General features: G+C 30.9%; 1 long non-coding RNA gene across 1 annotated transcript; it reads left to right on the forward strand.

Annotated features, from left to right (window-relative positions):
- Positions 1–13272: 13272 nt before the first annotated feature.
- Positions 13273–15136, forward strand: LOC139844646 (uncharacterized). The gene is made up of 2 exons (XR_011758049.1): positions 13273–13720; positions 14875–15136. It is a non-coding gene; the product is annotated as an uncharacterized lncRNA (long non-coding RNA).
- Positions 15137–16496: the final 1360 nt, after the last annotated feature.

A 16496-nucleotide genomic window follows, 5' to 3' on the forward strand; every position in this document is an offset into this window, starting at 1 on the left:
GAAGGTGATGGTCGAATGGTTGTAGATTAGTACTTCGGTTTACAGGAAGAATCAAAGAAGCAGAAGGATGTTGTACATATGTATATGCATATTACATATCCCTCTATATATATAAATATCTATATCTCTATTAATTACATAAAGATACAAGAAATAGAAAGAAACACAGAGGATTAATTTAATAATTTTATTTCACGGGATGAAAGGCAAAAGAAAGTAAAGTAGATTGCGATGTATAACAAATTCATTTGATTATCAGTTTCCATATATTACATTTAATATTAAAAAAAAATATATTAGTAATAATAATATTTTTAATAATAATAATAATAATAATAATAATAATAATAATAATAATATCCGAGTAATAATATAGAGGTTCACATGTGTGTTGTTTGATGGTAACTTGAAATATATATAAATATAATTTACTCTCACATGGAGATGTAAGGCCATTATTATGTTGAGTTTATCTCTTCACATTCGCACAATAACCTTTCAATATGTTGTCATACTCAGTTGATATTCTATTCTCAAATTTAAGAGAAATCATTAATAAAAATATATACATACAACAATAGTTAAAACGTGTGAAAGACAAAAATATTAATACTTTACCTAGCCTCCATTCAAAGTAGTATGTACGGAGTGCTAAAACTCATTCTAAGGTATTTAAATATATTTTAGAAACCCTAAAGTTTATACACTTATTTACAGATCGACGTTATATTTTATTTTCCCATAATTTAGTATTTTATTTCAAATTATATTTCAATTTAAAATATATATGTATCTATTTACAAATGGTGGTTCGTGAATTGTCAAGAGCAGTCGAAATGTCAATTGAATATATGAAGCAGTTCAAAATCTTTGAGACTCAACCTAACAGACTTTGCTTATCGTGTCGAAAACATATAATGATTAAGTTTAAATTTGATCGGAAATTTCCGGGTCGTCACATATTATATGTTGTTGTTATTAAAAATTAATAAAATAAAAATAGGATATTATAATAATTATTATTTAAAAATATATCTCTATATATAAATAAAGTATATTAAAAATAAATATTAAATGATTGTAATACTCGTTTGACATTTCGATATATATTAAACAAGTTAAAATTAAACTTATATGATTTTAAAAATAAACGGTGATCCGAAAATGTGTTATATAGACTTAATAAAAAAAAATTTATAACTTTTATTAATATTATCCTTATATTTATTTTTATCTTTCTTTTTATTATTATCAGTATTATTTGATAATATTAATTACTTTTATCATTAATATTAGTAATACTTTTGGTATTATCATAATTAGTATTTTTATTTTTATTATTATTATTATTAAGATATTTATTAATTATTAGTTTTTCTCTTACTCATTAGTGGGTTATATATTATAATAGCAGTGGGCATATAATAAAGCTATTAGGATTGTAACGGACATCTGGTCGATATTTTATTTTATTTTTTTGCGGACCAAAATAATGATGATGATACATAAATGTTATGGATATTGGAGATTACGAAGAAGGACGATGAAGGTATATGAATTGTGAAAATGAGGTTAGGTGATAAGATGGTTATGATATTAGATGATGATTAGGTTATGAGTTGATACGGTAACGAGATGATTAGTGATGAAGTTAGGATGATAATGATCTTGATACATGATAAACGATGATGATGATGATTATGAAAGATTTCAGTTATGTTAGATGATGATAACGAATTAGATAATGAAAATAATGATGATGGAAACGATTTAAATAATGATGTGATGATGTTGAAGATGATAATTTGAATGATTTTGATGAGGATAAATGGTTTTGGGTTTTGTAATCAGAAAAGTAACAAATGAATTGAGGGTTAAGGGTGTTGACTGGTAAGCGAGAGGTCTCGGGTTCGAGCCCGGGCAGGGGCATTATTTTTGGAAAAGCTTTTAAATGCCTTTTAAAGGTTCGTGAATCCGAGGTCAACCTTGCATTGTTCAATGTCGTCATATGTATTTTTACTACAAAATACAATATTGTGAGTTCATTTGATTCCCTTTTACTCTTTACATTTTTGGGACTGAGGATACATGCGCTGATTTTATAACTGCTTTATTAAATGCTTTTGAAATATATTTTGAACTGAGAATACATGAAATGCTTTTATAAATGTTTGACGAGATAGACACAAGCAAAACATTCCTCGAATGAATTATTATGCAGACAGAAGTTCTGTGCATTATTATTGAATTAGTTGGACGTGATAATTGCCACTAATTGTTGTGAATATTTTTCCCCTGATTATTATTACTTGGTAACCTAAGAATTAGAATCGGGTATGGCCCTAATTCACGCGAATCCTAAAGGTAGCTACCGGGTTTAACACCCCCACCCAAAATGTTCACTAGACGGAAGAGCTAGTGGGCGTGGTGTTTAGTACTTCGAGGTTTATATATTATACACACGAGATGTTCTGTTTTTGGGGATATTATTGATTCGCATTATATGTTAAGGTCGGTTACCAAGCCAAGAAATGAATGCAAAGTGAATGTTATGTATCGAGAGAATGATTTTTATACACAGGTTATGTGTATTATTTTTGTGCACGAGATATGTGTACGGTTATTTAAAAATCGCGAGGCAACCTACGGGGGAGAAAAGGATACGAACCTACTCTGCTAAGCATTATGAAAATTGGTTTTGTACACGAGATAGGTGTACTGTATTTAAAACTTGTGGTCTATCAAAATGATGAATTTTATTGCTTATGATAAACCTATGAACTCACCAACCTTTTGGTTGACACTTTAAAGCATGTTTATTCTCAGGTATGAAAGAAATCTTTCGCTGTGCATTTGCTCATTATAGAGACATTACTTGGAGTCGATCATCGCAATGGGACCAGATGTTGGTGACTTCGTCCAGATGGATTAGGATGGGGTATGACATGTGGTATCATAGCTTGTATAACCGCGTCCATGTGTGGTGGGTTAGCGTAAAGGAGGTTCTCACAGTGTGACCTGTGGCGAAGCATTGGCTCTTACTCCTTGCGATCCCTTACGAGAGTTGGCAGTAGCCGAGAGGCAGGCCCTAAAATCGGTATCTGAGGTACACTCAGTGGTCACCAGGCAGTTAGCTGGGAAGGCACTGGGTGGGACGGTGGTTGTCCCCACATGATTTACATGTGGTATCAGAGCGGTGGTCTTTGCGAACCAGGTCTTGCATTAGTGTGTCTAACTGATAGTTGTTTAGATGCATTAGTGGGTCTGGACTTCGACCGTGTCTGCATGTCAAAAATTTTGCTTATCATTTTGTGTCAGAAATTACTTGCTTATCATTCTTAGGGAATCACTTGCTTATCATCTTAAGTCTAGACACATCTTACTGCATTGACTGCATGAATAGTGTATAGACAAAAATTCATATCTTAGCGTATCTGTTACTGTAGACTTGCCTGACATATGCCGTAAATTCCTCCGTAGTCTACGAAATCTTTAGTACTATATATATAGATATTCTATGTAGTTAGAATATCATCTAATATTCAAAAATCATTTAATATCGAAAATCCTTTATCTAACCGTGCAAGATAAATTCTGCAACCAGTTCAAGTTCCTCGTATTCCGACAACTATTCCGATATGGATTTTCACTCGAACTCAGAAATGCAGCGTCACCAAAATGAATCAACCAATCAGCCATCCCCAATTCATCTGATGGGTTCGTAGTCGACTTAATCAATGGAGACGCGAAGAAGGCGATCCCTTCCACCAACCAAATTCACCTCTTGGCGAGGAACCTGAAACACTTACCGGCAAACCTGTTTGAAACACCATTTTCAGCCTCATTTTCTGAATATCTCGCCACGATTATATTCTATCTAAAAGTTAAAACCTTATTCATCCGCTCGTTCTGACCGATAATCATCCCGGAATAATGGAAGAAGTCAACGAGTTTCGCGCTCGAGTAATCAATTTGGAAAAATATGGTGCAAAACTTACCAGCTTCAGCAACATCACCAGCACCAACAGTACTACCAACAACCCAAGTTTCAACATCACATGCCTCAACATCTCATTCTGTACCTCGAGTATAATCTTCGTTCTACATATCGTTCTATATCATTTATCTTCATTCGTCATGGTGATTATGTAATCTCTAATGTTTTAGAGATTATATAATCTAGTTCTAACGATAAATCAAATGAGTTTAATTTCTTATTGACTCATTAAATCCATGATTACATCTGAAGAAAATATATATGTATGTATATTTTCATAAAGATTGTAATTAAAAATTCATTTGTACAAACTGTTAATGATGAGAATATTTTAACGGGTAGGTAATACCCGAGGAATATTTGGGTTTCACATTAATAGGTTACACTGTACATTCTTCAAATCTGATTCAACAGTCATTTACTATCCTACTTACATCTACAGATATACGAATTTGTTCACCACAGAATAACCATTTTCATTCAATTTCATATTTGGATTTTGACTTATCAAAATCCAACAAGTGGCATAATGAAGAAAACATTGGACAAAAATAAAATTTGTTAGAAACAAACAAATTAACTATGAGAAATTCTATTAAGAATCCACGCTAACTGTTCCTAGCTAACTGTTCCTAGCTAACTGATTACATTTTATTTATCGCAATTTATTTATCGCAATTTATATTCTCGCACTTTTATTTATCGTCATTTAATTTCTGTTATTTATTTTACGCACTTTAAATATCGGGACACGTATACAAGGTTTTGACATATCATATCGACGCATCTATATATATTATTTGAAATAACCATAGACACTCTATATGCGGTAATGATCGAGTTAGCTATACAGGGTTGAGGTTAATTCTAAAATAATATATATACTTTGAGTTGTGATCGAGTCTGAGACATGTATACAATGGGTCACGATACGTATTAATTAATTCGAATATTATATATATATATTATTATTAATTTACTAACTATGGACTAATAACTGTGGACTACCAACATTGGACAATTAAAATGAATTAAAATATTGATTATAACATATGAAACTAAACAATTCTTCAAGTTTGCCACTTGATTTCATCTTAAACCACATTTGTATCTTGATGATTACAATCTGCGTTCAAACTTTTCATGATTCTTGAAAACACCTCAATCGAGAGGATGAACCAACCGCACTTCATCTACAGAAGAAAAGATTGATGCATATAGTTATGTACCCGAAAATACTCGGAACATGAGTAAACGTTTAGCACGTATTTGTGCTAGCTCCTTTGGCGTTGTTATTATCAATAAAAATTTGTAATACCTTTCCAAAATAGCCAATTTTGTCACAGCTCCAGCAAATCAACTTCTATTTTTCATTCGAATAAACTCTATTATAACCTAGATATATAAGTTGCCTTTCGTCATTGTTACCGGGGAACCGTTTATATTCCACCACATTAGCAGTAAACTTACCAGCAACTTCATTTCTCATTGACTTAAATCTTTCTGAAGAACCATTATATTTGTTCATTAAAACCTTATTATATACTCATCCGCATCTTGTAACGAGAATTGCCATACCAATTACGGAGAATTAGCAATCAGTATATTGAATCTCGCAGCGGTTATACATCAATAGTTATATGTATACATATAACATTTATCTCTTAGAATTATGATCTTCCATTCTGAAATTCTGAAGAGCACCCAGTCTGTGAATCAATACTCTAAATTTTGAAAAGTTGAATGAAACAACAAAAACTGTAAACGACCTTAACAGCCAAAAGTTTGATGATAAAGAATTGTATGTTGGTAAAGCTCAGAAATGTTAGAATTGGAAAACAGATTGAGCAAATCATGAAGGAGGCTGTGGACAATCACAAAGACTAAACCTGCCTTCAAAGAATCCAAATGATTCAGTATCTACTAAAGTCATTAACAAATACCTTGCTCCTGACTCTAAACCTTTACGGAAAAAACTTCTTCGACATCTTTCGATCTTAGAAATTCTAAGATATCATCGTATCTTTCATTATAAATATCCTCGATATTTTCGAAGATATTTTCATAACTATTCATATCTGAAATCATTTATCTTTTTGCGCTATCCGCGTTACATCATAAAAGAAACTGTTTTAGTTTCTAAATTCTAAAAATTTGAATTTAAAATATGAATGTTTTTGAAGTAGTGTTGAGAACTGAAGCATGAGTTAGTATAATATAATGACACTTGATCAATGTGATTATATTACATTAAGTCATGCTGAGTTTCTAATGAAACATGATGATTCACAGACTATAACGTCATCATGTGTCATGTTACACGACTCTTATATTCTACCTAATCTCCAAACATATCGAGAACATATCTTCCTGATAGTTCTATCTTTCCCGGATATTCTGGTAATTTGACAAATTAAATCATGCTAATACGTTCCTCTCTGCTTAGAATATTATAGTCATTCGAAACTCTATACCTACAAATTCTGGACCATTACTCACCTTACTATAGGTCGAGAAGAGAATAAAAAGGTAAAGAGCTCCAAAATATAAGAGAAAATATAAAGCCCAATAACAACACGGAGGTTACAAACCGTGGATATTAATACGAATAGCAATATAAAGACACGGTAGAATTAAGAATAGTATTGCCCCAAGGAAATAGTAGAAGTAAACAGATTTTTCTGGTGGAAGATTAAAAAGAAGGATGACAGAAAAGATAATTAGGAAAATATCAAGGATTAGAACTGGATTAAGCATTTTCACAATCTTTTGGATGTATGAATTAAGAAAGAAAATATAGGAATGTCGAGAATAATGGAACAGAAGAGTTTTAATTTATAAAGGAAAAATCAGACGTAACAATCGAGACAGATGACCACATTTAATTAAAGAGATCCTAATTCCCTTAAATCTCGAAGAATCAGATCTTATAGATTTCGAAGATTTCCTCTAAATTCCTTAAATTCCGAAAATCAACCGTGACTACGTCACCGGTTAAGACACACCTGCAATTACTCATTTCACTCTTTTGTAATAACTTCACTCGTACTCTTCGAATAATCGAATTATTTTATCCTTATTACTCAATGGTAATAAAACTCTATTTATCAGCTCATATGAATCATGAAAAGATACTTATTGTCAGCCATGATGATCCCACTCAAACTTCGGGACGAAATTTCTTTAACGGGTAGGTACTGTGATGACTCGGAAATTTTCGACCAAATTTAAACTTAATCTTTATATGATTTCGATACGATAAACAAAGTATGTAATGTTAAGTCTAGAAAATTTTTAAACGATGTTCATATATTCAATTGACCTTCGACTGCTCTCGACGATTCACGGACAATTAATTGTAAATAGATATGTGTGTATGTATATATAAATAATAATTTGAAATATAATTTGAAGTATTATATGTTGTTGTTATTAAAAATTAATAAAATAAAAATAGGATATTATAATAATTATTATTTAAAAATATATCTCTATATATAAATAAAGTATATTAAAAATAAATATTAAATGATTGTAATACTCGTTTGACGTTTCGATAGATATTAAACAAGTTAAAATTAAACTTATATGATTTTAAAAATAAACGGTGATCCGAAAATGTGTTATATAGACTTAATAAAAAAAAATTATAACTTTTATTAATATTATCATTATATTTACTTTTATCTTTATTTTTATTATTATCAGTATTATTTGATAATATTAATTACTTTTATCATTAATATTAGTAATACTTTTGGTACTATCATAATTAGTATTTTTATTTTTATTATTATTATTAAGATATTTATTAATTATTAGTTTTAATTAAATATGAAATTGATAAATTCGTTAAATTAGGGAATCTGTTGTCTCCTATCTGATAAAATGATTTGAGTTGAATAATTCTAGGCTATAATACAATTGATCATTCATATAGTAACAAATTCAGTTAGAGATGCACATCAACTTTTATATATTTTTTTTCTTATTTCCTGATTCTTGTGATATCTTGTCTACAACCATCACCTCATTTGTTTGTCATTTCCTCTACTACTTATTCTCTACTACTTATTCTGTGTTTATTTTTTTATTTTTTTTATTGATTCATGTCCACCAATTCACCCTTTTGCTCAATTATCTTTCTGTTATATATACAGAGGCATGCATACAAACTTGACACTCGATCACAAACCATTACAATCTATTACTATTATTTTATGTTTCTATAAACCCATCACTCTCTATCCTTGATCAAGCCACCACCTACACCACCATTCGTGAACCCTTGATCACCACCCACAACAACCATCGAGCACCTATTTATTTTTTTGCTGCTACGCTGCTACTTGTTTCCGTTTAGTTCGAAAACCCACAAACCATATCGACAACCAATAAGACCCATCGAACAACAATACCATCTTCATTCTAGTTTCAAGATCTAATCACATTCATTAAACCATGGTAAGGCTCCCAATATTATGAAGCATACTAACCACCGATCACCATGAAAATTTCCTGCCACCCTTCTTCTTCGTGATAACCACTTCAACCGCCAATACCCTACCATCATCTTCATTTTTTTGGTACAAACCCAAACCAATAATACCTGTATATTATGTTTCAGTTTCATTTGAGCACCCTCGCTATCACCAATTTGAAACCGCATTAACACCCCAAACCACCACTCTATTGCTATATATTATTTTTCCCCATCTTGTTTTTCCTCGCTACTTCCAACTGCTATCTCCTTGTTTCTGTTGGTCATCATGAAACTGTACCACGAATGCGCTGCTGTACCTAGTGCTGTTAACTACTCCGTATATTTTTTTTCTTCTACCGGGAAATATAACGAAAAGAAAAGGGTATGATAGGTTCACAATTTAAGGTTTAGGCAACTTGAATATAGAATATATATATAGCATTACCAAATACTTTGTATACTTGTGGAACCACTCTAGTAATTCATGGCCGACAATTTGATGCAAGTGTTATGGCCAATTTTTTTTAAAAAGCAAGGATTACCCCACTTTTTCTCTTACTCATTAGTGGGTTATATATTATAATAGAAGTGGGCATATAATAAAGCTATTAGGATTGTAACGGACATCTGGTCGATTTTTTTTTTTTGCGGACCAAAATAATGATGATGATACATAAATGTTATGGATGTTGGAGATGACAAAGAAGGACGATGAAGGTATATGAATTGTGAAAATGAGGTTAGGTGATAAGATGGTTATGATATTAGATGATGATTAGGTTATGAGTTGATATGGTAACGAGATGATTAGTGATGAAGTTAGGATGATAATGATCTTGATACATGATAAACGATGATGATGATGATGATGATGATGATGATGGAAGATTCCAGTTATGTTAGATGATGATAACGAATTAGATAATGAAAATAATGATGATGGAAACGATTTAAATAATGATGTGATGATGTTGAAGATGATAATTTGAATGATTTTGATGAGGATAAATAGTTTTGGGTTTTGTAATCAGAAAAGTAACAAATGAATTGAGGGTTAAGGGTGTTGACTGGTAAGCGAGAGGTCTCGGGTTCGAGCCCGGGCAGGGGCATTATTTTTGGAACAGCTTTTAAATTCCTTTTAAAGGTTCGTGAATCCGAGGCCAACCCTGAATTGTTCAATGTCGTCATATGTATTTTTACTACAAAATACAATATTGTGAGTTCATTTGATTCTCTTTTACTTTTTACATTTTTGGGACTGAGGATACATGCGCTGATTTTATAACTGCTTTATTAAATGCTTTTAAAATATATTTTGAACTGAGAATACATGAAATGCTTTTATAAATGTTTGACGAGATAGACACAAGCAAAACATTCCTCGAATGAATTATTATGTAGACAGAAGTTCTGTGGATTATTATTGAATTAGTTGGACGTGATAATTGCCACTAATTGTTGTGAATATTTTTCTCCTTATTATTATTGCTTGGTAAACTAAGAATTAGAATCGGGTATTGCCCTAATTCACGCGAATCCTAAAGGTAGCTACCGGGTTTAACACCCCCACCCAGAATGTTCACTAGACGGAAGAGCTAGTGGGCGTGGTGTTTAGTACTTGGAGGTTTATATATTATACAGACGAGATGTTCTGTTTTTGGGGATATTATTGATGTGCATTATATGTTAAGGTCGGTTACCAAGCCAAGAAATGAATGCAAAGTGAATGTTATGTATCAAGAGAATGATTTTTATACACAGGTTATGTGTATTATTTTTGTGCACGAGATATGTGTACGGTTATTTAAAAATCGCGAGGCAACCTAGGGGGAGAAAAGGATACGAACCTACTCTACTATGTATTATGAAAAATGGTTTTGTACACGAGATAGGTGTACTGTATTTAAAACTTGTGGTCTATCAAAATGATGGAATTTTATTGCTTATGATAAACCTATGAACTCACCAACCTTTTGGTTGACACTTTAAAGCATGTTTATTCTCAGGTATGAAAGAAATCTTCCGCTGTGTATTTGCTCATTTTAGAGATATTACTTGGAGTCGATCATCGCAATGGGACCAGATGTTGGTGACTTCGTCCAGATGGATTAGGACGGGGTATGACAAAAAATTATTAATTTTTCGCCACCTTTCCAACGACATGCATATCATATATCTTATCCTAGTAGCATATGTATCAAACTCATGATTCATCAAAACTATCTAACGATGAAAATAAGCATACAAGCATGTATAATCCTATATACTCGAGCACTAGTCAGGGATACACTATTAATATATAAAAGTTAAGATGCGAATGCTCACGTATCAATATTGTGATTCAATATTGTAGGAAAATACGTAGACGCGACGGAGATGATAAACACTAGGTTGACCTTATGAGCATACCCCCAAACCATACCCATAACCTCCATAGCTATAACCCAAAATTTCCTTAGCTCTGCCCCGCTCGTAAAAACCGTTTGAAATAACTCGCGCATACCCTCGTCGTAATATTTTATGTATAATACTAATAATATTAAATAATCTTAATACTACTAATAGTAATAATAAAATTAATAATAATAATTTTTTTATTTATTTTAATATATATAATAATACGGAGGAAGAGATAGATAGAAGTAAATAAGTGTGTGTGATAAATCCTGAATTCGATCGCACTTATAGACTTTTGCTGAACCTGGTTTCCATGCGATCGCATGGGTTTACAGGCCTATAGCCATGCGATCGCATGGCCTTTGAAAACAACTCACCATGTTTTGTTTGCACTCTGCCGACGGTTTTTAATATATAATATATATATATATATATATATATATATATATATATATATATATATATATATATATATATATATATATATATATTTAATTTATATAATTAATTATATATTATATTATATTTACGTGCATAGTTAACTTGTAATTTTAGTTTCGATGAATCGTACGTTGTAACTCGTCTTACATCCCGTTTCCGGATTCTCGAACGTATTTTCGTACGCTTAGAAAACTGATACTTTACGTTTCGCGATGTGTACCTTTATCAAAAATTAGACTTACAACAACAACAACAAAACCCAATACCACATAAGTGGTGTATGAGGGAGGTGAGATGTAGACAATCCTTCCCCCATCCGAGAATAAAGACAAGTCATTTCTCCACCCAGAGTGAAACATTCTCAAGAGTAGAGAAAATCATCCCTCTCTAAAAATTAGACTTAATCATCGGTAAATTATATTATAAGAATTGTAACTTACATATTTGAGTGTTGTGGTCATTTGCTTCTATAAATCAATGGCTCGTTGTTTATCAAAATATATTATTTTAAATCAAACGTTTTATGACTAGTCAATATTATATTTTATCACTTTGTAAAATATATATATATATTTATTTGAAAATATAAATTTATATATTAGAAATATCTATATAATATGTAGTTTTTCAAAACTAATTATATTTCAGAGTTTATATAATTTAAAATCATTTTCATAATATAACATAATTTGATATGAATCATTTATGTACTATCGTTTACTCTGACTTCTCAAATTAACTTATGTATATATTAATCGAATCACTAATCGAATATTATTATCGTTTGTTAATAATTCAAAATATATATGAACATGTTTTTAATTACACGTTGCAAGTTATATATATTTATTTTCAATTAAACCAAGGACCGTTATTATTTATAACTTGTCAAAAAGTTTCTAGAAAGATTCTTGATTTTAAGATAACGTTAAAACCTTTTTCCTTATCATAATGACCCAGTAACAATTTGTCAAAAGTGGTTCTAGATATTTATAAAATTATATTCGTTTTAAATAAGACGTGGCACTCAAATCCTTTTATATAATTTCTAAAAATTCTAACTATAAAAGATAATGGTAATAAATTTAATAATCTTAAAGTTTTATAATATGTTTCCACTTCTTGACATTTATATTTTAAATCCTAATATATATATTATGAGAAAATTAATATTGTTTCCTTTTATATATTCAAATCGTTTTTGTAACAAAGTTTCTTTTAAATAGAAAAACGTTTTCATACGTTTGAAATTAAATCAAATAATTTATAAATTTGGTTTTCTATAATCATTTATATTCCAACTTATCCTTTAAAGAGGTTTCATTTATATCGTAAAACGTTTTCAATATTATGAAAACTAAATAATTTAACTTACCAAGAGATACGAGACAATCATTGTAAAGCATGCATTGAAATTTAAGCAGGAATCTTCATTAACTTATATCTAGTTCTCGTTAATTGACACTTTTGTTCTTTCATGTAAATCACTTTACCATTTTTCGAATATTGTTAAAAAGAACAGATTTTCTTAAATCATAGTGGATCTCATAACATAGATTCATAATCATAATCACAATGTATCTGATAATTCAATCATTTGATATTATCTTTTAATTCCGTCGATAATTATATTAAATATATATTGAAACAAATATGTTCACATAAAGTATTATACATTTAATACTTTGTTAACGTTTTCAATTAATATAACTATATCTTATATATATACATATCTATACACATAAATGTTCGTGAATCGTCGAGCACAGTCAAAGGGTAATTGATTACATGAACACAGTTCAAAGTTTTTGAGATTTCAACATTACAGACTTTGCTTATCGTGTCGGAAACATATAAAGATTAAAGTTTAAATTTGGTCGGAAATTTTCGGGTTGTCACATTTTTGTCCATTCACTACCAAAATATACCTTACACACACACACTCTGGAAGTTCATTCGATCGATCTCATTCTTCAAACACAAACACACAATAGGCTCTAGGGTTTCAACACCGATTGCTATTTTCCTTCGGTCAACAAATAATCAAAACTGCCATTATCAACAATCATCAACAACGATCAACAATAATCGATCATCATCTATCAACTACCTCCACCGCTGACGCATCGCCGCCCGCCGCACTCGTCAACACGCGATTCGTCACGGAAAACGGCTAACTTACTTACTTCCGAGACCTAACTATCTCACCGGAGAAATTTTCAAACCCTAGAAGCTTTTCGTACTATGTGAAGCTGCAATGTTGGGAGAAAGCTGAGAAAATTAAAGGACGAGATCCAGATCGATGGCGGAAAGATCCACTCGGTAACACAATTTTTCGTAAGCTTGTTGGTTGTCCTGATTGCTTATGTCATGATTACGATCACATTATTCCTTACTCTAAGGTACTTCATAAATTTATATATTGCATAACTCTGTATGTATAGTTTAATTTAGTTTTGTTTTATAAATTATAATAAGATAATATTCTATCTGATAAGTTGTTGAACGAATAATGTTTTTTGTTAACTATAAGAAAATTATGTAGAATAATTGTGAGCATAAGCTTGGTTATATGTGCGAATTCAAAAAAAAAAAAATTGGTTGCTGCAATTTTTTCTTATTTGATTTGGTTACTTGAAATTTCCTGGATAAGATTGTGTGATTTTTTGCTTGCTTGAGTTTATGTCTTTCGGTTTTATTGTCATCATCTGATAATGATAAAATATTAGTTTAATGACTTTAAGTTAAGCTAGTCAAGAAAACATTGAACCTCAAGTCCTCAATGTAATGAACCAAAAGGTTTTTTTATATTGGTTTGTGTATAAAAGGGTTACAATAAGAACAAATATATAGAGTTGGAGTTTACACTTAGGTAGTTAGGTGCCTTCTAGAATTGTGCTAATTATCAGAGTAATTTTACTCTAATACGTCTCCACAAGATAAGGATGGAACGACTTGTAACTTGTATTGTAAAAGAGAAACTTGGACCTGGTAGCGACCTTTTCAGTATGTTAACAATATAATAATTATATAATATAAATCGTACATTAGATTCAACTTCCAGGTGCTTTATATGAGCATGTAAATTGGGATTAGTCGGGAGATAGGTTGCGCCTAGATTATCACACACTGTAGGATAGGAAAATAAACACATAGTTCACAAAGAAGATAATTAGATTCACGAAGGATCGAGATGGTATAAAGGGCGAAAATCTGTAAAAATTTAGAAGACTTGCAAAATAGGACTTTGAGAGTTTGACATCAATACATTATTAGGGTTTCGTGATATAGTCATTCGTGTGTGTTGCTTCTTTAATCACATGTTATTTGTTGTGATTGTTAAATATGTGCTTTTTATCTATGTATGAGTTGCATATTTGTTGTTGTTAAATCAGAGTGTAAGTATAAATTTGTGAGTACCTTTTAGGTTTTTCCAATCACATGTGATTATACAAGAAATCACTTGGAATTCACATTTAAATGTTAACAAATGATATCACCTATGATTTTTTTGGTTTAATGTTACTGATTTACTTTTGTAAACCACTTTTTTCAGGTCGAAATGGAAGGGTTGAAGAGGTTGAAGACTGCAGGAAGACTGCAGGAAGGTTGTCATTTCTGCAAAAAAAAAAAATCAAGAGACGCCCGTGTTGAACAATCTAAAGAGTCATTACTATAAGAAGTGTGTTTTTATGTAAGAAAAGTGTTTTTATGTAAAAAAAAAAAAACTCCAGATTGTATTTAGATGAATTTACCTCTTATTTCTTATGTCTTTTGGTACCTGATAATTGTAACGGTATTATGTATGTTTTGTTTTATCTACTATGGTTGATGTTTGATTGAAATTATTAAACAGCTACAGGTTATTCTACAAGTCAATCAAATGTGATTCTACACACCAATCACATGTGATTCTACACGCCAATCACATGTGATTCTACATGTCAATCACATGTGATTGTGGGATCCCATTACATGTTATGAATGACTATAACTTGGTGATTATATAAGAAGATAATCATGTGATTCTTCTACCAGTCAATTAAATATGATTCATAAACCAATAACATGTGATTCTAAATGTCAATCACATGTGGTTCATAATGCCAGTCAAATATGATTCATACGCCAATCACATGTGATTAACAAGCCAATCACATGTGATTCTAAACGCCAATCACATGTGATTGTACACGCCAATCACATGTGATTGTGGAATGTGATTACATGTGATTGGCTTATCTAATCACATGTGATTGGCTTATCCAACCCTATAGATCATATACACAACTATTGATTAACATTCTGTACTATGGTTGATTTAATTTTATTGAATAGCTACAAGTGATTCTGCAAGCCAATCACCGGTGAATGTGAAGGTCAATCACATATTATTGTGACGGCCAATCACTTTCGATTTTGAAAGCCAACCCATGGGATTTTGAAAGCCAATCTTGTTGTGATTATATAACAAAGGCAATCATGTGATTCTTTCAATCAATCAAATATTATTCATAAGCCAAGCACATGTGATTATATAAGCATTTAATAACAAAGTTGATTCTATAACTGTTGGCTTATCTAATCACATAAATCATTAACACAACCGTTGACTCACCAATCACATGTGATTGGCTTAGCTAATCACATGTGATTGGCTTATCTAATCACATCTGCGTGGCTTATCTAACCCCATAGATCATATACACAACTGTTGATTAATATTATGTGAAACAATAATAAATAATAAAAAATGTTTCTCTCATTAACTACTTTTACAACTACACGCAATCAAATCACAAAGCATAATCACCAACAAATCAAACAATTTGCAATTGCATGCTGCCATATCCCAAGATATATCATTGCTGACAATAAAAGAAGAAAATAGAGTTAACAACCATTGAAACCATCAAATATGGTTCAAGATTAGTAGAATGGACTAGCAATAATAAAGAAAACTTAATATTAGCAGAAACCAAATTATATGAAGACAATCTGATTTAGATCAAATTTCAGTTAAAAAAATATTCGATTTAGATCACTGTTTGCAGACCTCCTCCCTGCTAGCAAGTAAGAATCGTAAGATACTTGGATCTGCATCATTCACATAGTCTTCATCGTCGATTTTTTCGCCTTCTTTTTCGACTATCTCTTTGCATTTTATAATAAGCTCTT

This window comes from Rutidosis leptorrhynchoides, chromosome 4, assembly GCF_046630445.1.
Source record: "Rutidosis leptorrhynchoides isolate AG116_Rl617_1_P2 chromosome 4, CSIRO_AGI_Rlap_v1, whole genome shotgun sequence".
NCBI classification, from domain to species: domain Eukaryota; kingdom Viridiplantae; phylum Streptophyta; class Magnoliopsida; order Asterales; family Asteraceae; genus Rutidosis; species Rutidosis leptorrhynchoides.